Below are 23,819 nucleotides of genomic sequence, written 5' to 3' on the forward strand. Positions count from 1 at the left end.
CAGCATACAGCTCTATTCTGAAGTTATAGGAACAAACTCAATCCAGAGAAAGGAGGGAGGGGCGGGGATTTGGGATTGCTCCTGATTTGGGATCCCATGTCTTAGAAGGATGGGTTACCATATGAACTAAAAAAGCCAATGAAAAGATCCATATAGAGGCTAACTGGAAAATCAGCTGGGGCAGATTGAATTCAAAATGCCTATGAAACATCTGAGCAGATGTGTCAATTTTGTATTTGATAAAGAAGTTGAAATTTATCCATTCAGATTACTACATGCATATTGATTACAATATTACTTCAGTAAATATGGCCCATGGCCAAACTACAAATTAAAAAGAACAAAAATTTGTCACTTAGATATTTTCAATATAAAGAGAAAAAAAATTAGACCTTTTCCACCCAAAATGGTGACATAAGAGAGAAATCATTTTAGTTTTCCAATTTTATGCTAGGTTGATGGCTGAAAACATTGTAACAAATATTAATAAAAAGAAAACAGCCAGGCACATGACACATGCCTGTAATACAGGGAGGTAGAGGCAGGCAGATCTCTGTGAACTCGAGACCAGCCTGGTCTACAAAATAAGTCCAGGGTGCCAAGGCTACACGGAGAAACTGTCTTGAAAATCAAATATATATACACATAAAGCATATTTCTTTGTTTATTTATTCTTTTGGCTTCTTGAGACAATACTATGGTAAAAAAATATTCTTGACTCAACTTCTTGAGTGGAAGCCAGGCCACTGTTCATGTTTATTAATTGAAATATTTCTCTTTTTGTTTTGTTTTGGTTTGGTTTGGTTTTTAGAGACAGGGTTTCTCTGTGTAGCTTTGGCTGTCCTGGACTTGCTATGAAAATAAGGCTTGCCTCAAACTCTTAGAGATCCACCTGCCTCTGCCTCCCCAAGTGCTGGGATGAAAGGCCTGTGCTACTGAGGCTGGCTTCATTGAAATATTTCCTAACATAGGTTTTTCATGACTTAAGAACACTTGTAAACAAGTGAAGACATGCAGACAGAGAATCTGTGTGTTCTTTAGACAGTCAGGTTGCCAGATTGGTGATAATTTTAATTTGAAAGCAATAATTTTGGCAGAAGGTTACTTGTTCATTCAATGCTCTACCTCCCTGGAATACATCTTTCCCTCTGGGAAAAGGCAGGAGCACCATCCCTAGGGAGACACCAGGGAAGAAAGGTGGGGTGGAGCCACAGAAGGAAATTGCTTGGTCATGGTCTATTTCGGGCAGTTCTGATTCTATGGACTCCTTGGGGAAAGACATGGGGTTAGGCAGATAGGGTTCTTTTCTTCTCGATTTTCAACTTTCTCAAGTTCATTTCCCATGTTTTCAGAAAATGTCTCATGACCCTTGCTAGCATAAAGGTTTTTCTGATGAGCAAATGAGCGGCAGTGCAGTAAAGTAGGCTCTCGAATCTTACTTGCTCTTGGTTGAGAACTGATTATGGCAGAGTTGATTTGTTGGCTCAGACTTGAAGTATGTGCCACACTTAGCGAAATCACTTGTAGGATTTAGGGTATATATTACTTGTTTTTGAGACACTGTTCAATTTATTTGTTTTTGAAAGTTAAAGAAGACATTACTATTAAAAATGTGTGGCAGATTTTCAATGCTGCATAAATTGGTGATTAGCATATAATTGTTTGTGCTAAAGTGTTTAGTCTGCCCCTTGCCCTACTCTCATCTATAGATTTGGCATCTCTGGAAGCAGTCAACTATTGGTAGATAATATTTTAGAAGGAAAAACAAAGAGTTGAGTCTCCACTGAAGAGATACACATAATTTTTTTGGTACTGTTTTTTAGGCTGCATAGCATAAAACTTTTGTGAGTAACACAAGGGTAATTTTAGTTAGTGTTAAATTCAGATTATTTGAAATGAATAGAGAACTAATAAGGATTATGTGTAGTCATTGGTTTACATAAGGGGTTAGATAATTCATTCCTGTTATCTGTGGATGGTTCTGTAGTCAGATCTTTATAGGCACTAGGAAAGACTACTTTTCTTTTCTCTTTATTTCTTCTCTTCTTCTTTTTTAAATTAGGTCAATACAATATCTATCTACCTTTCTACAGTTTTAAAGTTGACAACACAATGAGTTAATGGTTACCTCTCATGTATAAACATGGCTGCATTATTATTTATTAATCCTTTCAGCATAAATGATGGAAACGAAGGCCACATATTCTTTCCTACTTCCATCAGAAATCATATGAGCTCACATCACTATCATCTTTTGTTTTGAAATAATGTGAAACTAAGGAAAGTTTTATGTAATGGCAGTCGCATTTCTAAAGGAAAAGAGAGACAGTCATCCATGTCAAGAATAAAAAATACATTTATACAAAATTTTTGATAGTGCATTTTAACTTTGTGGCTTTTCTAAATTCATAGCATCATTAAGCTGGACTGTGTGGATGCTGTAATATGCTCAGATACTCCTGCTTCATCACGATCCCATGTTTCCTCATGCCTGAAATATTTTTCCCTATGGAAATTTCTGATGGAGCATATCCTGCAATGTTCGTGCCCTTCTCAGGACAGTATATATGCCAATGATTGTTCAATGGCAAAGGACAAAGTCTTCTCTTGGTACCAAAAGAAAGACCATCTCTGTAGACGCAGTCATGTTATAGAAATCTCCAAGAGGTTGACAATGCTGCTGCTGAAAGTATTTCAAATTCATGCTCTGTTTCAGCTAAATCATGTTTTCTCTATTCCTTTGAAATCATAGTTCCTAATGATACATTTCAATAAATGATCTATGAGTATATTTCTAGTTCAGAGTTTACTTGCTGGGGAATTGGTTGGGATAGGGTCATCAATGCCATCTGCAGTAGAGTAAGGCAGCATACAATATGTCCACTCCCCATTCAGAAATAAGAATGCTCTGTTTGCTGTTATACTTTTAAAGTTTGCACTTAAGTTACTATAAATATCTTTCACCCTTAAGTCATGACAAGGTTCTGTCAAACTTCACTCATGGGTTTTTTTTTTTTTTTTTTTTTTGTCCACATGTCCTACTTTTGAGTTTGGCTCTCTGGTGTGCACCTCTGAGTGAATGAGTGTCTGATCATATGAATAAATACTGACTGACAGAAATATCAGAAGAAAGGCTTGTCAACTGTTCCCATTATTAAGAGAGGGTTCCCAGAGTGGGTTAAAACTGAAGCATGTTCTCAGAGGGCCAAGAATAATGGATGTAAACATGTTTTTGTTTTTATCCCAAGTGTGGCATGTGAAACTCTTGTGTGAGATGTGAGAGCATGTGGTACTTGTCCACTGGAAATGGACTTAGGAGAGGACATGTGATGTTTGTCCACTAGAAGAGGCACTGCCTCTTGCAGGGTCATGGTCTTTGCCAACTGATAGATATCCTAGTACAGACTCTGAGAGGAGATATATAGGAGCCCATAACCAGAAGCTTGGCTTTTTTGGTCTTTGCATCATTTCCTATCATTTGGCAGTTCATTGATCTGCTTCAAGATGCTCCCAGTTAGAAACGTTCCAGATAATGCTTCAAGGTTCCAGTTCCAGCTGCTGCTCCTAGTCACTTTTGCTGAATTACTGGTATGTTGTTTAACAGATCTGCTGGAATCCAGACAATGAAGAGTGGAATTGCTCCAAGGAGCTGAGTCTAAAAATGTCTACTGCTCCTGTTCCCATCAACCCTCTCTCTTCTATCTAGGGTACGTGGGTTGGAAGGAAGGAATAGGCATGAAAAAACCCAAATAAATTAAGATTGTAAAAAACCAAAGACTATGGTTAAGCATCCAATCTGACATCCATAAAATATTTATTGAAAGACCGTTTATTGATAATGAGATTAGCATAGGGAAAGAGAAGTCATGTTGGATTTTGGGCTTCTCCTTAGCCATAGTGCTGATTCACTGTAATGAAAGTGTGTCCTCTGAGGTCCTGGAAGCAGCAACAGAAAGCAAAGGTTGAATGCACGATTATTCATGGAGATTCTCACCAGACTTTGAAAATCAAATTTGTCAGTGCCAGAAATTGTTTTGGTTTTGTCATGCTGTAGCTATAGACTAGAAAAGGAATGCTTTCAAACTGAAGTTCCTACATATAATCTATGGTAATTCATGTACACAAAGAGATAAACACATGGTACTAGTAGATGAATGAGCCATGAACCTGCACAGCAAAAGGCAGAGATAGGAGTGTTAATGATCTATCTTGATGAAATGGATCCATAGCTTTGGTTCATTTACTTTCATTGTTTTAGAACATTAAATTGTATGCATATAAGACAATTTTTTCATCATTTTTGTGGAAAGACAAGTGCAGTGTCTCAATGATTATATGCTACTGTTGTTGATATAAATGAAACCGGGCATGAACATACTTGGATGTGTCTTTATGTGAACATGTTCACATGTGAGAATTTCTTTGAAAGACATAATTACATTACTTGGTCTCATATAGGAGAGTCACTTCATAATAAAAACATATTAAATTATTTGTCAAAGGTTTTTTTGCTATTAGTCACATATACCAGGGTTATACAAAAATTTAGTTGGATTTATTCTAGATTTTATTTCAGAAAGAGGCACCATCTTTTTCCAATTTTGGTGACATCTTTTTGTTTGCTAAATAACATTTTTCAATAAGGATTTTTTTTTTTCGCATTTCAACATATCCTCACGTAATGGTCCCTTAAGGTTTCTGTTTGTGTGTTTTCCGTGGTACTTGCGATTGGTTCCTGGCCATGTGCGTGCTATTAACAGTCTTCTACTGAGTGGTAATTCTGTCCCTTTGTCTTACATTTTTCTACCTATGTTTAGGAGATTAAACTTTATGGCATCGTTTCCAGGGTCTTTCAATGCCTTTCCAGTTTTTTCTTGTCCCTTTTATTTTTCTGTTATAACCTAGATACGTGATCTTTTAAGCAAATTTAAACAAGCAACAGTATAAGGTAAAGATCCAAATACACTGTTATGCTTTTAAAAAGTAATTGCCTTTGCAAAGTTTTTACACTAATCTCCTCCTCCTCTACTATCTGGTAAGTTAGCTGGTAGCTAAAGTCTTTCTCTAGAAACCTGATGCTACATCTGTTTTATTAAGGTTTCCTGCTTGTATTTTACAAGGTCTGGATATCTGGTAGTGTTATGATTTTTTTCACTTAAAGTTTATTATTTGTTATTAAGGTATCAAGTTTGCTTTTGCAAACATAATTTAAAATATAACTGCAGGCACTACCTTTTAACCTCTATTTTAATTGGTATATCTTAATGCCTTTACTTTTTTTTCAACCCCCCAACTCTGGACCCTAGGTAAGTAGAAGAGAAAGAGGGTTAGAAGGGACAGGGCATGTAGACCTCTTAAGATTTAGTTCCAGCTGGTTAGGGCTGTCAGATTATTTGGGAAAGTATCAATCTCAGTTGTCAGGATATCTAACCGTCCAGGTACAGCAAATGTCAAACGCAGAAGGACAAACAAAGTACTTTCCCTTTTCCCTCGGCTCTGGAATTTATACCCTCCCAGCATCCTCAAAATTCCACTAACTCCAGCTGGCAAAGACCATGTCTGCTAACTGAGCCTCAGGAGGCTGATGTAGACCATGCTCCACAGGAGGCAATTATCAGCTGTAAATAAACTAAAAGCAGCTCCATATACCACACTGGGGATTAAAACAAAAAACTGTTTGCATAGCATAACTGCATTTTTAAAGAAACCAAAACTTCTACTACATATAACAATAAAAAGAAAAAGAAGTTTGGGCGTTTGTAGCTGAACCTGTGGGTGTTTGGTGGAAGTTACCTATTTTAATATTGCCTTCTCCTGTCTACAGGAACTGTGAATTCATTTCATCAAATATATTTTCCACTTACGGTTTATAAATTTGTCCATAAGATGCTTGCAGATTCTATAGTTCAAAAGATTAATGTTAAGATTTTGGAGCTGCATAGTATATTAATTTATTTTTTACATTTTCCAATTATACACACTCTAAAGAAATGCAATTTATTGCTTATACTCACTTATATCTAGCAATTTGCTAAATTATCATAATATTTTTTTCAATTCAAATGTCCTCAGGATGGATTATCTGACTATTTAAAAGGAAAGTTCAAAAGCCTTTGAAAAAGGAAGGCAAAAAGAAACAAGCTTGAAGATCTATCAGCCTTCCAGCCAACACCATTCCAATGATGGAAAAATTTACAATAAATGTCTCTTGAATGGATTCTCACAAATCCAGCTTTTGTGTTTGTCCTTGGAATGTTTCTACTGCTAGGAAATAGTGTTCTGCTGCGTTCAGATACCAGGTTCCATTCTTGTTGGAATAAGGCTTTGGGGTTTACGATAGACAGCGAAGCAAAGTATAACACCTTTGCCCGTGCCTCCATCCATACTTCAAAAGAAACTGCTCTGTTTGATCCAGTCCCTGGAGTTGCTATGGACAGGGCATCAATCATTTTATTTGTATACCACTTTTCAGGGCGGTAACGTTTTTTCACGGGGCCAGTAACAACCTAGTGCCTAACACAGACTAACTCATTCTTTGCTCAAAGGAGCAGGCTTATCTAGTTTTCACTGCTTACCTTTCTCATCCAGACTGGTACTTACTGAATGTGAAATAAGGTGGAATTTTGGTACCCACGGCATTAGGTACCTAAGAGGCCACATGCTGTTGAAAGACAGTGCATGTAACAGGAAAGTATGTTTGTCAGGGTTTTCGGCAGCCTTTTGTAGGTACATAGATTCATAGATCTTAAGGAGGAAAAAATATTATCGAGGACAACTCACCTAAGAGGTGACATATAGCAAGAAGATTGACAGCAGTTAGGTGTGTTTATATAAAATTAGATGAGAATATCATTAATTGCACTGTATACGAATACTCTTTTATTAATATGCAACCCCCTCAACACGCACAGACTCAAGAGGCCTTGAGAGATAAACTAGTCAGATCTTTCTTCTCATTTTCTGCCTAAACAATTTATGGTCCCCATGACTCTTATCTCATGCTATGAAGAACACGTCCCTGGCCTATCCAACAGTCACATCACACTTACATGCCTCCTCCTTCTCCTCATGTGAATGATGCAATCTCAATTTAAGCTACAGTATCTGGGTTATTTGCATACGTGTAGCTATGCTACATGAGATACACACGTATGTGCACACATTTTTGTGTTATGTAGAATATATTCATGCATGAGTATCAATTTAGGTCTGGAAGCATGTTGTCATGTGGATTTCGACTTGCGTTCAATTGACCAGGTATGCAGCCACAGTGCAACTGTTCAACATAACACAGGGAGATTTTAAGTATCGACATAATTATTCACATGTTCTTTGACAAAAATCTCATACATGTCTGCATGTATATAGTGTTAAAGTACTGCTACAAACTTGAGCAAAGTGTACACATATCTGTTTTTTTTAATTCCATCCAGCAAAGTTATGACCAAACTATGTGTAAATTAGAGCATACCTAACAGTTACATAATTTGAAAATAAGAATTACAATGCTGCTGATCCATAGTAATAGAATATGGTGATGTAAAGATTATATATTCTTTAAAACACACTTTAATTATTATTTAGATAACTGTAAATATATTTTATATGTGCTCAAAGTAATACATATCTATACAAAAATATTTTAAAATATTCAAGAAATCAGGCATTTTTACTATAAAATGTTTATAGATTATACATTAATAGAGTTTTGCCTCCTAATTATATAACGCTAATTGCAAGAAGAACTATTTATTTCAGTAGTTCTAAAGAAAAAGGGAATGTCTAATTTTTATTTGATTTCACTGGGTTTAAGAATCTAATAGTTTTCATTAAATAAACAAGTTATGGCCTAGAAAATATAGATATGGAGCATGTAATGTGTGCAAATATTTCCCTCTCTACAAATTCCTCTATTAACAAGTACATGTATAGTCATAAAGCAACCTTTAAGCTACATTTTACTAAGCCCTACAGCAGATGAAAGTCAAATGCAGATGTGGAATGGGAGCCAAACAGATGCTGAAAACTCCATCAATACCCTAGAGGAATGCATTCCCTATCAAAGAGAAACTTAATTTCAACTATAAAGAATTTGATTATGTATTGTTATACAAAATGTGATTAATGTTTTGTACTGATTAATCAACTACAAAATATATAATTATGCCATCTGTATTTCCAGGCTTCTTGTCACTTATACATTCCTTGGGGAAGCTGGGAGATGGGGTGCGGGGAACTTGTAGCTTTTGAGGAGCTTAAAATCTGTAAGAACTCCTGAATGGGGCAAAACAACTTAGTGACCTGGTGCTCGTTCTAATGGAAAACAACTAAAGTTCATAAACAAAGAGACGGTAGAAGTTTGCCGCTTATTTAAGAATACCAACACAATGAGTGTGCCTGCATCCTAATCCCACATCACTCAAAGATGCAAACCTAGGAGTAAAGTTTAGGCCTTGACTCATATTTACGTCTTTCTCAGATGTGAACATGACGCCATATTTACACCTGAGTCCCAGCTGGAAAAGTTTCAATATAGTTGAAAGTTGCTTATTAAGTTGAATTCTACAGAGTACCTGGGGTTTTAATATATGATTTTGACCTAGATAATATACCCCATTGATTTTTCTCATTGCACTGTTGCTTGCAGGGCTGTGATCGGTAGCATCAGCTTCAGATTAGTTCTCCTTCCAACTCCTGGTAGTTTCCATGAAAATACTACCCTTCCTGCAGGAGAAAGAGCTGCTCTCAAGCTGACTTATGTTTTCAATGGGCACTTTTAACCTTGAATATACATCAGGATCACATGGACGCATTTTGTATATGCAACATCTGAGACCTACCTGCAATGATTATGCCTAACCATGGCAGGACAGGTTTCTAACACTGGGTTGAGAAGTTCCAGATAATTTTCCATGTGATAGTCACTTGCAATGAGTCTGAAGAAAACAGGCCTTCCTCAAATGTGAATCCAAGTCTGTAGCATCGACATCACTGGAAAGTTTTACCAGAATTAATGAAATCAGTCCAGCACTGTTTCAGCTTCACGCCTGCTCTTACAGACATAGGTCAAAGTTCAGAGAGCACATGCTGAGATCTCCAGGTTCTAGTGTGGCAACACAAATGACTGAACCAGGGACATAAGGAGAGTGGTACAAATAGAGTGTATAAAGAAAGAACAAAGCATCCGTGAGTGTGTTAAGACTAGTAAGCTGGGAAGCGGTACAAAGTTTAATTGTGTAGCTATGAAAATAGTGAGCCTTGTGGGTTGTTTACCTCATAGCTGCCATCCTGTAATAGCTTAGTCTTGTTCTCACACATGGTGTGGTTTCATGTGCATAGGCCTGCTTGGGGGCCTTTAGGTCTTCCTTGGCCACTCATGTGTTAAGCATGATGCCTAACCTCCTGCCACACTACTAAATATGACACCCCAGGTAAGTAGACCAATGTTGTGCAAAGCACTGTGCTGAGAAATGACATCACTTTACCCTAAATCCTGGCAGCTTCAGCCTGTCTCTCTCTCCACTCCTGATACTACCGCTATGAGGCACTTAAGCACTTTTTGTAAATGGATGAAACAGCTCTCACTATGAAGGACTGTGGCCTAGGAACGTGGATTCTTGTTTTTCCAAATATCAAGTTTCAATGCAGTAGCAATTTCCTGAACATTCAATACTACAAAAACAAAGAAAGCCATGAATAATTTCAAATACATTTTTGGGTACACTGGGTGGGTAGTTTACGGTAAAGTGGAGAAAACTCTGCCACTGGCCTCAGGTGCTATCTGACTGCATTCTTAGCTGTTTGCTTGGTGGGAACTAGGCAGCTGTTCATACAAAAGGAATTACCTAGTGCTCTCTCTCTCTCTCTCTCTCTCTCTCTCTCTCTCTCTCTCTCTCTCTCTCTCTCTCTCTCTCTCTCTCTCTCTCCCTCTCTCCATCTCCTTCCTTTCCTCCCTCCCTTCCTGTCTTTCTTCCTTTTCCCTCCTAGGAATTTGTTTTGGGCAGTTTTTCCCTTGTAGCCCATTTTAGAACTCAGCGTTAAGTTTAAGATCGCCTCAACTTATGGCAGTCCTCCTGTTTTACTCTCCCAATCACTGGCACTATAGATGTTAGCCATCACATCAGGATTTTATGACTTTAAAGCCTCCTTCCTGCCAATAACAGAAAATTAAAAGAAGCCAAAATTTTAAGAAACATTTCCTGTTTGTTGTGAGGATTTATGTAAGTATATATTGCTTATCAGTAATATTATCTGTGTTAAGCCTTCATATAGTTGAACAAATGAGATCAACTCAAAGGAAATTGAACAATAACTGTTTTCATTAAATCGCCTAATATTGAAAAAACATTAATTCCACATGTTGGTATCATTATAAGCTTTTAGGAAAGAACAAGCACTAATGCCTTCCTTCAGCCCTTCCAAGATATCATATCAGGCTAACCAATTAGCAGAACCATTAAGGAAATGCACTGCAATTAGGTTTACATTCAAAAGAAGGGACTTGTTGGTAGATAAGAGGAATCATTACTTCAGTGTATTTATTTATTTTTACATTCTATAATCTTTTTAGTTGACCTCAATGTGAAAAAATAAATTATAAAAAAATGAAAAAGCCAGTATTAACAATTAAACAATTATCACAACTTCTACTCAAATGTGAAAATTAACAGGTAAGACAAGAGTATAGAAACACTGGGATCTGTATTCTTGCCTCTGGCAGCTCCTGTGATTTTTAACCTTGAGTTGCTGTTAAGTAGATCAATGTTCTTCGAAAGATCCTGAATTCAGTTCCCAGCAAACACCTGGTGGCTCACAATCAACTATAGTGAGATCTGGCGCCCTCTTCTGGCATGCAGGCACACATACAGGCAGAACACTGTATAAGTAATTTATCTTTAAAAAGAGAGAGAAAAAAAAAACAAAAAAGAAAGAAAAAGAAAAGAAAAGAAATCACCCTGCCTCTCCAGGAAAGAAGCAGAGTGTGGCTGAGTCACTCTCCCTATCTTGAGGAGAAATGTTTCTTGTTCAGTTGGTGTGTATTTAACATATAGCACCTGATGCAACTGTGGTCCATATTCTTTCTCTCAAACTAAGTCTTTTACGCCATTCGGAATCTTGTAAGTTTCCAATATGAGTTAACACACACACACTTACAGTATATGACAATGACAGAAAAACATTAGGGTTTCTGTTACTTTTGTCACTTTGTTTCAAACAAAAAAGCAAACCTAAAGAAAACAACAAAAGTAAAAACAAAACAAAACAGAAAAGAAAAACGTGAACAACAAAAAGCACCCCCAACAACAACAAAAATAACATGTACTCTTAAGAAACAAGAAATATAAGAGAGATCCATAGAGAGACCAGGCATGGTGTTCACCCAGGCACTCTCCATGACTCAAGCAGGTAAAGACAGTTGCATTTAGTTTTTTGAGCCCAAAGGAGGTGGTCAGAATGTTCTTTGAAACTGGTTTTAAAAATTAGAGACGCAATGTAAAGAAACTGTACATGAGGACAAGGTAACGTGAACAGAAGACTTAAGGATCACTCAATGGCTACACAGGATGGTACAGAATTCCTTGAAGAGATGGAACACAGCTCAGTCTGGAGCCTAATAGAAGAACAAACAGAAGACGAAAGTGAAAACGAGCTGGTAGGCAGGAAACTGCAAAGAACACACAGCTGCTCACTCTGACATTTGGAAGAAAATTACAAAATGGATGAAAACACTGGGATAAATACACATATTATACATTATGTACAAATTTGTAATGTATTTTGTAATATGAATTGTAATATAAATTGATCTACTACCAGCAAAATTAATTTTATGTTACTGTATTAAAATAGTTTTAAATATACAATTAAAATAAAATGAAATCTAAACTTCTCTTGAGAAAGGCATAATAAACAAACTAAATGAATAACAAATAGCAAGAAAATGTTTAAATTATCCTAAATGACAAGAGTATTTCCTGGAACACATGAAGAACTTAACAAATTAGTAGTAAAAAGACAAGTTAAAAGTTTATGGGCAGAAGAAATAAAGGGACAAATGTTCATTACTTATTTGAGGAGACATTTAATAAAAATCATTAGACACTGGATATTCAGATATTTCTCCGACAGGTGACTGACATGACATATTGACATTGGATGAATGATTCGATTTAATATATTAATAAAATATAAAGGCAATGTTAGTTTTAAGACATATACTTTAAAAATCCAGCAATATATTATGATTGTGTTTTAATGTGTGTTATCAATTAAAATGTGAAAGGATAAAGATGGGCTAGTGCTCTCTGAAATGGTGGTACACTTTAACGCATAGATACTTGCAACTAATGGTACATGACAGGGTTTGGTTTATTCTTATTTTTTATTTTTATTTTTTATTTAATTAATTTATTCAGATTACAACTCAATTGTTATCCCAACACTTGTAACCTCCCGTTCCTCCCTCCCTCCCGCTTTCACCTTACTCTCCTCCCCTAGGTCTATGACCGAGGGGGACCTCCTCCCCAAATATATGATCATAGGCTATCAAGTCTCATCTTGGTAGCCTGCTTATTCTTTCTTTGAGTGCCACCTGGCCTCCCCACCATGGGGAGGCCCTCAAAAATGGGGCATCAGAGTTCATTTCAGAGTCATTCCTGCTCTCCATATAACTGTGGAGAATGTCCTGTCCATTGGGAAGATCAGAGTAGGGGTTCGATGTTTACTACTTGTATTGTCCATGGTTAGTGCAATAGTTTGAGCAGACACTCCTGGGCCCCGATCCACCCATCACGATGTTCTTCTTGTAGGTTTATAGGACCGTCTGGATCCTTCTATTTCCCCCATCTCCTATATTTCTTTTACCTAGAGTCCCAGTAGGATGTCCTCACATCTATCCCAAGCTCCTGGTAAATGAAGACTTTCATGGGACATGCCTTTTGGGCTAGTGCTCAATTACAAGTTGTAGGAACCAGGCTCGACTGGGCTGTCTGCCTGTCTTGCTGTTTCATGTCCTGTTTCTAGCAGCTTCCACATCTGTGTTTATCTTGGTTAGCTAGTCGTGTTTACTGCTCTGAGAACATGCCCTTCCCTTCCTCGAGACTTTTCCTCCTGTGTGCGATTACCTCTTGAGGGCTTTCACCTGGGAGGAGGATTCCTGTTTGGCTGCCTATAAGAAGGCTCTTTGGAACTCTGGGAGAAGAAGAATAAACCACTGCCACGGCTGCTGCTGCAGCTGCTGCTCTCTTAGCACGACGGACCCTCTGTGTTATTGTGTGTGTGTGTGCTTGAGTTAAATCCGCAGCCCCTCGCTCTCGACTCGATACTGCGGTGGCATGGGCACCACAATAAGTGAGTATATACCATGTGAGTCTTTCTGCTTCTGGGTTAACTCACTCATTATGATCATTTCTAGTTCCATCCATTTGTCCACAAATTTGAGAATTTCTTATTTTTAATAGCTGAGTAATATTTCCTTGAGTAAATGTACCACAGTTTTATTTTATCCATTCTTGGGACATTTAGGCAGTTTCCAGGTTCTAGCTATTATGAATAAGACTGCTATGTACATGGTTGAGCATATGTCCATAGTGTATGGTGGAGCATTTTCTGGGTATATTTCAAGGAGTGGAATAGTTGGGTCTTGAGGAAGCCCTATTCCCATTTTTCTGAGAAAGCACCAGATAGATTTCCAAAGTGGTTGTATAAGTTTGCATTCCTACCAGCAATGAAGGAGTGTTCCTCTTTCTCCACATCCTCGCCAGCATGTGTTGTCAATTGAATTTTTGATCTTAGCCATTCTGATGGGTGTAAGAGGGAATCTCAGGGTTGTTTTGATTTTCATTTCTCTGATGATTAAAGATGTTGAGCATTTCTTTAAATGTCTCTCAGCCATTCCATATTCCTTTGTGAGAATTCTCTGTTTAGTTCTGAGCCCCATTTCTTAATTAAGTTATTTGGTTTGATGGTTAATTTCTTGAGTTCTTTATGTATTTTGGATATTAGTCCTTTGTCAGATGTAGGGTTGATGAAGATCTTTTCCCAGTCTGTAGGCTGTCACTTTGTTCTGTTGACAGTGTCTTCTGCCTTACAGAAGCTTCTCGGCCTCCTGAGGTCCCATTTATTAATTGTTGACCTTAAGGCCTGGCCTGTTGATGTTCCGTTCAGGAAGTATGACAGGATTTTGTACATCTGTCACTATAAAAGAATAGCTAGGCTACAAAGCAATGATAGCATTTGTACCTGAGAGGAGTTAATGAAGTACATATTAGTGCTATGAATGATGTAATGACTGATAGATAATATAACTATACATGACATTTTATAACATTTATATTATATATTATATAAATATATATGTTAACAAACCTCTCTAATATTTATTCCTACACTTTATGTGATGGTCTCAACCACTGAAGACTAAGTTCGGGTTGCAACTGAGTTTTTATGAATGCAGATTTGCAGCATGACAACGATTTGTTTTCAATATTCATGGATGTTCCACTTTACATTTAATTTCTTGAAGTGCAAATTTCTTCCTTGGGTGCAGTCTTTCATATATTCCTGATCTCATCAACCTTTGATATTAATTATCATAATCAATGTAGGACAGAATCAGAAAGGTCCAAATGACCTCAGATGAGATTCTATCCTCTGTACAGCCCTGACACGTATGTTGAGCATCATCGGGAAATCCATTGGCCCAGTGAGCACAATGTACTAATCAAAAGCCACCATTGTCCAGTAACATCAGCTTCTAGTAACCAGCAAACAATACCAGAAAACCCAGAGCTCAGGACTGAGCATGGATGTATTTGATATTGTATTAACAAGAACGGAAACCAACAAAGGTCTACACACAGAAGAGATAAACCTCAACATATCCATACCAAGGGACACTGAATAGTACAGAGAAAGATGTATGTAAGCCATATATTTCAAAATGAATATATCTCAAAACAAAATACTGTTCAGAGAAGGTTAAATAATCTGATTTCTGCTATGCACATTTTTATGTCATATGAACTCTGCATCTCGTTTAAAATTCACTCAAACTACAGGATCCAGAATGGTCCACAGCCAATTGATAACCTTCTGTTCTTCAAAGGGAAGGTGTGTTTATTTACTTATACAAAATGTCCAAATAGAAATGTCAAAATGCTTCTATTTTTAGCCTGGCATATATTTCATTTTTAAATTATTTTAAGGAAAATATTTGACATTTTGTTTTTATTTATTCTTACAGCTAATGAAGGTTGTTATCTCTCCCAGGACATGTTTCATCTATTAATATTAAGGAGGAAATTTACCCTCATGCATAAATCTTATGTTTGAAATACATCCACAAAGACACATTGCCCAGAGTCTGCATCATGGTTGTCTAAGCTTAGGCTCCAGGGCCCTAATGTTTGGTTCATATTAAAGGAAAATAAAAGGTTTTCCAATGTTCAATGGCCAAAACGTAAGTACAATTTTAAAGTGTATCAAATCTGAGGTGTCTCTATTGGTGCTCCTCTGTGTTGTGTCATTCAACTTTACTGTCGCCTTGGAGATGAGTACAGGATGTGTGTACTTCTCCTTTGCAGCAGACAACACTAAGGGATGCTCCACAGTAGCTTTTCTTAGACCCAAGATTATCCTGCTATGAATATTGATGTTTTATTAAACATGCAAAGTTTCTATTTCTTAGGTAAAATAATGGTTTAATCCTAAAGATAAAAGGTTTCCTGTATTTTCTGAACATCATTCTTCAGCACATATGTACCTAATTAGTGTGACTTGGATCTTCCTGCACCAGAATTTGTGACTATAGAGTTCCTGGTGGAATTGCTGACCTGGTTTCTATTAACAGTGAGTAGTAAATTTTGCCTTGGGATTTAAAAAAAATCATTGGTAATTTCTGAAGTGGCCCCAGATATATTTCTGTCATTTTGCAATATATTTGCATGAAGCGATGTCCTCAGCATTGCCAAGTATAAAAACAAGATATAGAGCAACCCTGATGAGTACAGAAGATACTCCACACTTGATCTTACCACATAGAGAACCAAGACGTGGTTTGTTGTAAAAAAAAATATAAGGAGACAATCCCTCTAATATCCAATTTGGTTTTATTTTACTTGCAAAACTATATAGTCCAAAAGGGTGTTATAACTATACAGATATATGATTTGTTGTCAGCAAATGTTGAATTTGTACACAGATGTTATTAGTCTTATATAGTATAAATATTTTTTAACAAAAAGAGTTCATTAGTAGAAGGAGTGTAAGAAGCCATGATTTGCATAACTTAAAGATCCCCTATGTTATATGGGAAATCTGCAATATCTTACTAAACAAAGAAAGCATAATTTACATTTTTCCTTTTCATTCTAAAATAAGTATAGTATGCTCATTTCATGTCACAAATACTTAAATATCTTGAGTGTGGGATGAGATTATGTGTGAAAATAAATACAGATGGAAAAACTGCCATATGCTACACAGGATCCATTCACACCATAAAGATGGCACATGAAGTTTCACAAATCTTAAAACATCAAAATTATTTTATAGGCTAGTTTTATGCACTGAAAAAAACATGCAAGATATTAAAAGAATATAACCTACTTATGTTTATTTTATATTCCTCTCATTTTTAAATTTCAAATATCTGTACACAAAATTCTCAATAGTGCTGTATATAAAGCTATTCTACACAAGAGTTGAAAGCTCATTGTACATTTGAGATTTATTTTATTTGATTGTAGTTTCCAAATAAAAAATGATATGTATTTAGGAACTAAGGCTATGGATCAGTCTTAGTGGTGTGCATCTATGACCCTACGCGTAGAGGGACTAAGACAGATGGGTACACAGCAACCGAGACTTACTACCTGTACTACCTGGACAACTGGGGATCTTAAGTTCAGCGAGAGACCTCATCTCAAGAAATAATGTGAAGAGCAATAGAGGAAAATACCTAATTTAGACCTTCAGCCACCAAGATTTATGGCAAAATATGAGCAAATGAATGAATAAGTAATAAATATTGAAGATGAAAAACACCCCTCTCTATCCTGTATTTATATCACACTTGTTTTATAAATTCATTTTTGAATGCACACTGTGGATGATTATATGTCTGAACTAGTTTGAATAATGTACAAGTGAGTCAGCTTATTCTCTTTGGATATGTACTTGGAAGATTTCTGTATTAATTTCCTTTGGTTATATACCTAAAAGAAAGATTACTGGATTAATTTTGTTCAGATATGTACCCAAAAGAAAGATTCCTGGGTCATATTTTTTTTAAAGAATCCTCATATTGATTTCCAAACTGATTAAATCAAATCACATACCACCAGCAGTATTTAAGGGCTTCTTACTCCCAAAAAAGTTGTTTTCAGCAACAGTTGCTGCTTTGTTTTGTTTTTTTGTTTTTGTTTTTGTTTTTGGTCTTTTTGCTTGTTATATAGTTGAGTGATAAGTCTAATGGGTGAATGTAATTTTTATAATAATTAAGCATTGTTTTCTTAAAATTTGAAAATGTCATACATGAATACATTATTTTAATTTTATTAATTTTAATTTTATTAATTTTTTCACCTTCCAACTCATACAATATCGTGGTTCTCAAGATCATAACATCACTATAAGTTAATTATCACTTTTTTATTTATGTATAGATGATACTGAGGCCAATACGCATTGTTCACATGTGCATGTATTTAGGGATAACCACTTTGTGTCGAGAGCTCATTCCTAAAGAAAACTGGGTCTTATTCCATCAGAAGCCATTAGCTGCTATGCCAAAAAAATAAATCACTTTCTTTTCTTTTCTTGTTTTCTTTTCTCCTCCTCTTCCTCCTCCTCCTCTTCTTCTTCTCTCCTCCCTTCTCCTCCTGCTCCTCCTCCTTCTCCATTCCCTCTCTCCCTCCTCCCCCTTTTTCTTATGCCAGAAATCTCTGGCTGGGCTGGAACTCACTGAATAGACCCACATCACCTCAAAGTTCATCTGCTTTTCACTCTCAAATGAAGGGATTAAAGATGTGCTCCATTTGTCTGGCTATGTATCCTTTTGAGACATGTTTATTGAGCTTAGGACAAATTGCTGATGTCAGGAAGCATCATAAAGGTTATTACTTTGTTACCTTGCAGCTAGGGAAAAAAAATAAGTTCTAGAGAAGGATGCAAGGTGTTGTACAATATAAGGCCCACTCACCTCATTCTACTTATGCCTTCAATTTATTTGGTTTATTCCTATTTCGATCACTAATAACATTGTGCTTTTTGATAATTGTGTAAGACATCAATAGGTCATTTACCATGAAGAGTGCAGAAATAACAACTAACATCAAATGAATGTTTGTTGTGTACTTGCCTTATAGCATGCATGGTAGGTGCTTGGCACGAAAACATTTCTTTTCTCAGGGTACTCTGAAGAAGAGAGAAAAATAACCTGAAGAAAAACAACACTAAAACACGTGAAAATGCACACATTTCTAGCTCTGTAAACTTGTCTATTCTATTATCTGTCCTTTATGTGTTATATCTGTTAGGATGTGAAAGGTGGAGCTATATAGAGGAATGCCCCACAGCTGACCCATTTAGGGAGTACAGAGAGTCTCTGCAGACACACAAGGGAAGAGAGAGAGAGAGGAATGGGAGGAGTTTCCTTTATAAACTATGTTGCGCTTGCGCAGGAAGTACATTCCCATGTGCAGAGGGTGCACACTTGGCTTAGGGGTCCTGAGTTCTGCCGGCAGGTTGTGACGTTTCCAGCGACATGCTTCTGGAGTGGCTTTCGTATTGCCTGTTTTCCCACCGTCATCAGGGCCTTCCTGGTGACAGTATCTCTGCCTGATTACTAACAATAGCTATCTATCATCTGTCTATCAATACATTTCATCTATGATTCAATTATATCTGTTTTCTATAAACTCTCTGTCTTCTACGTGCAAACTCATTTATGCATATAAGCTATTCCACATCTAAAATGCTAATGTGAAATCACAGTAGCGAGGGTATGCTAGAAGTTTAAATGTGTTGTATTTGAGGGTGGTAGTTGCATGCAGAATGCCTACAGCCTGGAACATAGGAAGGCCCTTCTGAGTATTTGGGTACTTGAGAGAACTCACAAAGAAACTGAGTAAGTGATCTCAAGACTGGACAGAAAAACTTTGTAAGTAGAGTGATTGGCAAACATATAGATCTCAAGGTTGCAATGGAGCCAAAGTAGTCGAATACCAGCGATAATGACAGTGTGAAGCCCTGGATGCTTGCGTGCAGGCCTGATATGAGTAACTCCTGACATCCATCCCTGACCTGCCCCCAAGTTCTGCCCACCGTGACACTAGAATTCTTAAAATGCAAGGCAAAAGGGGGATGTTCAAATTCTGAACACACTTCGAGTATTTGGAATTAGGTCTACTTCTTTTAACCCAGAGGTTAAATTTATTTAGCCATTCACCTCTTCCCCCTAGCCTAGCGTTTAATAACAGAAATCCTCCTTAAATTTAAAATAACTTTAAGCACTCCAACTGGCAAATGCTATTTGTTAATATTAAAAGGAGTTACATGTTTGCTTCCATAAAATGAACATAGGCTTTATAAAGAAAAGATGTGGTGAGTTCTACCTGTGTATAGAATTTTTATCATTGCATTGTAGTCTCTCACACAAAGAAAAATGTTATAGAGGCCAAAATTTTTTCAATTTAGTTTTACTATATTATATAAATCTCACAAAAGATATACTTGTTGACTACGATGCAAATTGTTCATACAAACAGTATCTAATTAGTGTGGACTTGTCCCTCAGCAAGCACATATGTATTGTGAATATGTGTCTTGCTGATAGAATCCTTTGCAATGAAAATGAAACCTTTAATTTGTTATATCCTGAACAAACTATAGAATCTCCAAAGCTAAGTTTGACGTTGTATCTGGACAATGTTATTTTTAAGATGCTCGTGTCCATTCAATTATTTATGAATACCTTGCTTTCACCCCATTCATGTAGGTTTCAAACACTAACAGTTCTGGAGAATGTGAGCTGCCTTTCATCTTACATGATCTGCTGCCTCTATAAGTTCCTTTTCCCCTGTGCATTCTCATCAGCTTTAAAACTTCTGTGTTTGGTACCCAAGTATATTTGGTTTCATTTTTAAAACTAATTTTCAGATTTCAGTGAGTTTTTCCAATGTAACTGCAAACACCCTAAAGATAGAAAATGTTTTCTGCACCTAAACATCTTTAATACACATCTCAGTCAGTCGCCACCCACCTCTGGCTGCAGGCAACTTCTCTCTGTCCTCTATCACTGCAGATAGAATCTGTCTTTTCTGTGTTCTTCCCTGATGGGATGAAACAAAGCTGCTCATTTTTACCCAAGTTCTCTCAGTCCACGTGCTGTGTTAAGATTGATTGTGTGACCATGTCTGCCAGTGAGGTGTATTTCACTGTCAGTACACCCAGTTTGTATTTTCTTTCCTCCACTGGAGCACATTATCCGGACTCTTTTCTATGGGAGATGTTTATGAAATGTCTTTAAACAAGCCTGTGCAAGCCTTTTCTGGGACCTGTTTTCATATCTCTTCCTCATCACAGTTTAATTCCTCTCTTATAGCAAAGTAAACATTAGGGTTTTTTTTTTTTCCAGAACTAGAAAACTTGTCTCAAGGTGGTTGATTCATTATTAAGCTCAATGACAGTTCGTGAGGCCCTCAGAAACTTCATGGCCACCAATACTTCCTGTCACTAATGTGTCTTCCATGGTGATTTAGACATTCTAATTAATCTGTTCCTGGAGGTTGGAGCTTTCTTCTGGGGAACTCTACTAACATGGTGCATTTTTTGTTGTGTTCATTGGAAATTTCTAAGTGTTAATCCATGAAATATCACTTGGATTGACTTTGAAAACTTAGGATTGAATAGTCTAGTGGTGAGGCAAGACCTTATACATCTATGCATATATATTCCTTATGAATACTACATTTTTATATTTCTAATCTGTGTATATGCATAACTATTATTGCAGTATCATTTTAAAATGGTAAAATACAAGTACCTTCATATTAAAATTTCATAACATAACATTAAATTTTTCATACCTTTCATGGTGAGATTGTGTCTTACATGTCACAGCAAATGACACTCCTGATTTAAGAGGCATGAGATGAGACAGTGAGCCTGAGTCCCAAATGGAGCAGGATGCTGATCCATACCTTCAGGATTCATATGTCACAGTCCTCTTTACTGTAAGCAACTTACTGGAACAGTCAGCAGGGATAGAAAAGTGGAAAGCAAAGCACATGATGCCAGCAAAACATTTCCGTAATTAAACAGAATCCATCAGCACTTCCCATGTTCCCGTTGACTATAGTATTGGAACAGCATATATGCTACAGTGCAACAACGCAGATGAATATTTTCTGAAATTGCTCACAAAGTGCTAAAATGTGTTTGTCTTTTGTAATAAATTTGCTGTCATAAGAATGCTGACCATTTAGGTGGTTGACTGTTTTTATTTAACTTGAAAGCCATCCTCTTATTTTTACATAAGCACAATGATGCCACAGACATTGGTGTCAAGTTACTGCAGTATGGGAGCCCCTGGAACGTGTGTATGAAACTAGTTTGGCTCACACATATACACACCTATGTTATTTTTTGATGGATTTTACAGAGAGCAGTCATGTTTGTGACTTTAAAGCACAGACCCTTGACAAAGGGTATCTGATTTGAAGGCTAAGCTCCTACAATTTAATTCCTAGTAGGAAGGATGGTAAGATTATACAAGAGCACCCAGGAGCCAAGTCAGCATTAGGCAGGTGATGCTTCTTATGGTACATTGCTGACAGACTCCCTCTTGTCATCTTTCTCATAGTCTCTGCCACTGAGATGGTTGACCTTATGACTGTTTGGGGACTTGTGATATTTTTCTGTCTTGATCAAGCAACACTTATGCTGAATGCATATCTTAATCCACTCCGTTGTCCCCAAGAGTTTCATAAATTATAAACTGTGGGTATTAATATTCATAAAATATGAAAATAATTGGTAGTTTTAGTATAAACCTGCAATTCAAAAGAATTGTTCTTTAAATGAAGACCTTTATCATGACAGTGTTAAGTGTCTAGAATCTCCTGACATGTGAGCCTCTGGCTTGTTGGTGGGAATCATCTTGAGTAATTTAATTAAAGTGGACAGATACATCCAGTCCGGGTGGCACCTTTCCTTAGCCAGGGTTTCAGGGACTGAGTAAGGTAAGAAAAACAAGTTGGGTCTGCACACATTGCTCTCTGCTTTGAGAACAGATGTATTGTGACCTGCTGCTTCAAGTTCCTGCTTCTTTGTCTCATGCTGGTGACAGGTTCTAACCTGGAACACTGAGATTAAATGAACCCCTTCTCTCTTATGCTGCTTTTGTAAAATTTTAATTTATTATAATTTATTCACATTACATGCCATTTGTTATCCCCTTGCTTGTATCTTCTCCTTCTCACTCTCCCTCCCTACCTCTTCCCCTTCCTAAGACCTCTGATTGAAGGGGTCTTTCTCCCCACCATCTGACCACAGCCTATCAGATCTCATCCAGATAGCCTGCTTCCCGTTCCTCTGTGTTCCTGCCAGGCCACCCTAGCAAGGGGAAGTAATCAAATCGGGGGCACCAGAGTTTATGTCAAAGATAGTCTTTGCTCTCCCCACAACCATGGAGAATGAGCTGCCCATTGAACAGGGGTTCTAGGATTTTTGCATCCATTGTCCTTGGCTGGTGCAAAAGAAATTGTGGTGTGATTATACAATGGAATACTACTCAGCTATTAAAAACAAGGAAATTTTGTTTTTAATTGGTGGAACTAGAAATGATCATCCTGAGTGAGGTAACCCAGACCCAGAAAGGCACACATGGTATCTACTTATGTGTGAGTGGATATCAACCCAACATAGAAGTCCTCTGAGACTCTACCAGGTGAGGGAAATAGATGCTAGAACTTGCTGGACTCCAGGTCAAGTGCTGAGAGTGATGTCGGAGAATGAGGATGTTGAAGGATGTAGAGGGTTCAGGAGCTCCACAGAAAGACCATCAAGGCTACTGATCTGGACCCAGGGGGCCTGCACAAACTCTTGCTTTCATCAGAGGGTTTCAACATGGCAACAGGAAAATAAACAGAGAAACTGAGTCATGATGATTAAAAGATATAGAGATATTTATTCAGATTTCTTCTTTCTGAGTAAATATTTTTAGAGAGATTCTTCATTCATAGAACAGTGTTGCTGGTAACTTAACTAATAATGCTGTGGTTGGGAGAAATTTCCACTTTGAATTTAAGATCTGAAAGATGCTTTGGGATATCATTGCAAATCTTTGGGTTCTTCCTGTAGACATGGGTGAAGAAGCCTTTAGATCTCCCCAGAGATGTTTGGAATGTTCATCGTTGATAAAGGATGTGTAAATGAGTTTACTCTTACATTTAAAAGAAAGACACTATTGCCAGGACATCTGTTGTCCTCCTTCAGAACTGTCAGAAGGTATCATTTGCACTGCTGGAAGTCTGTGAATGTGACCTTTTCAGGAAGATGATCCACAGATTTCCCTTCACTCTTGAACTATTAGATGTTATCAACTTGAAGGAAAGAATGTCAGTAACATACTTTCTTTAGGTATCATCAGTGCAACTGCATTTTAAAAAGGCTGAAACCTCATTCATATACTCAAAATAATCCACCAAGACACTTGAAATAGTACATTTCATAAAATTGTCTACATGGATACATGGACTTGGTGTAGGCTTGTAGCCTCAGCTGTACTAACACAATCAGCATTTGGAGCATGTTCA

This window comes from Acomys russatus, chromosome 20, assembly GCF_903995435.1.
Source record: "Acomys russatus chromosome 20, mAcoRus1.1, whole genome shotgun sequence".
NCBI lineage: Eukaryota > Metazoa > Chordata > Mammalia > Rodentia > Muridae > Acomys > Acomys russatus.